Source organism: Theobroma umbraticum, unplaced genomic scaffold (genome assembly GCF_002168275.2).
Source record: "Theobroma umbraticum cultivar Fairchild unplaced genomic scaffold, ASM216827v3 scaffold_86.0, whole genome shotgun sequence".
NCBI classification, from domain to species: Eukaryota; Viridiplantae; Streptophyta; class Magnoliopsida; order Malvales; family Malvaceae; genus Theobroma; species Theobroma umbraticum.
The window spans coordinates 5,339,683-5,341,476 of NW_018397263.1; the positions used below are offsets into that span (position 1 = coordinate 5,339,683).

The 1,794-nt window shown below is 26.1% G+C and overlaps 1 protein-coding gene across 1 annotated transcript in view; it reads left to right on the top strand.

The window, feature by feature from the left end:
* Nucleotides 1-1,794, top strand: part of LOC110420733 (uncharacterized) — a 5,073-nt gene that overhangs the window by 374 nt on the left and 2,905 nt on the right. The gene's annotated exons all lie outside the window — the stretch shown is intronic.

The window sequence follows — 1,794 nt, forward strand, 5'->3', positions numbered from 1 at the left end:
TATGTTTGTGTTTTTTAGTATTGATCCTGACCGAAGACTTGAATGGTTGAGGACATTTCTTGCTGACAGTTGAGTTTGAATGGCTCTAAAACATTTTATGAAGGTAAGCTCCTGACATTGTAACTTTTTGGCACTTGTGGTTGATGTTGATACTCATTATGAGGTTCATTAACAAGTTTGAACTCTTTTGAGTTGACCGTTGTGTTGCTGGTTGTGTAATGGTGATGTTATTGTATCTACCTTATTGGTTTTATGCATGTCGTAAGTTAGTGTAATAGGATGAATATTCATCCCTTACTTTCAAGGTTAGAGTATTTTTGTAAACTAAACCTTGGCTTTTGAAAGGTAATATGATTTTCTATTAAATATATCAAAAGACATTATTTATTTATTTTTTTTAAAAAAAATGGAAGACCATCTTTCTAATTTCAAAGATATGATTTTCTATTTAATATATCAAAAAACATGATTTTCTATTTCTACTTGTTTTTATGCTTTTTTCCCAAATATTTCTTCTCCACTATTGTCTATAGAATATATTGAAAATGATTCATAATATGTGAAGAATTGAATAAAAATAAACATCTATGCACAAATTTAATTGATTATGATGGATAAAATATAACATAATTAAATTATAGTTTAAAATAATTATTATATTATAATTATTTTTGGCATTTGGGATAAAATATAATTATGATGGATAATTGTCTTTTAGAATAAATATGTATTTAAATTATAATAAAGATAATTTTAATTTTTTATGAAAATAAATGTTAATATAATCAAGGTTATTTCTATCTTTTTATCACCTATTCCTTTTTTATTCCAATCTTATTTCTACCAATCAAACAATACAATAAGTCATAATAACAATTCCTGCTCTATTCCATTCACCGTACCAAACAAAGTAATAACTATTCTATTTTATTCTTACTTTATTCTATTCCCACAAAATAATTATTCTATTCTATTCTTGTCTATTTCGCGAACCAAACATGCTGTAAATGGTTTTAAAACCCCATAATTGACTTTAAGTTGAATTTTTTTTCATTTTTGGTTAAAATAGATTATAGTTAAATATCTACCTCGAGAAATGTGAAGAAAAAGCCATTCGTTGGCAAGAAAAGCCCATGTATAGTCACCCATGCCTTCGAAAGCCTTATGACTCTTTTTCAATGGTTTTATAATCTCATAATTGACTTTCAGTTGAATTTTTTTGTATTTTTGGCTAAAGCAGATTATAATTGAATGTCTACCTTGAGACACGTTAAGAAAAAGCCATTCATTGGCAAGAAAAAGCTCATTTATAGTCATTAAAGCCTTCGAAAGCCTTATTACTCGCTTTAAATTGTTTTATAATCACATAGTTGATTTTAAGTTGAATTTTTTTTCTATTTTTTGTTAAAACAGATTATAATTGAATGTCTACCTCAGGAAATGTGAAGAAAAAGATATTCATTCGCAAGAAATGTCCATTTATAGTCACCCATACATTCAAAAACCTTATTACTCGCTTTAAATGGTTTTATAAACTCATACTTGATTTGAAGTTGAATTTTTTTATATTTTTTATTAAAACAGATTATAATTGAATGTCTATCTTGGGAAACCTAAAGAAAAAGATATTCATTTTGAAGAAAAGTGCATTTATACTTACCTATGCCTCGAAAAACCTTATTACTCGCTTTAAATGGTTTTATAATGTCATAATTAACTTTAAGTTGAATTGTTTTTTCATTTTTGGTCAAAATAGACTATAATTGAATGTCTACCTTGAGAAACATGAAGAAA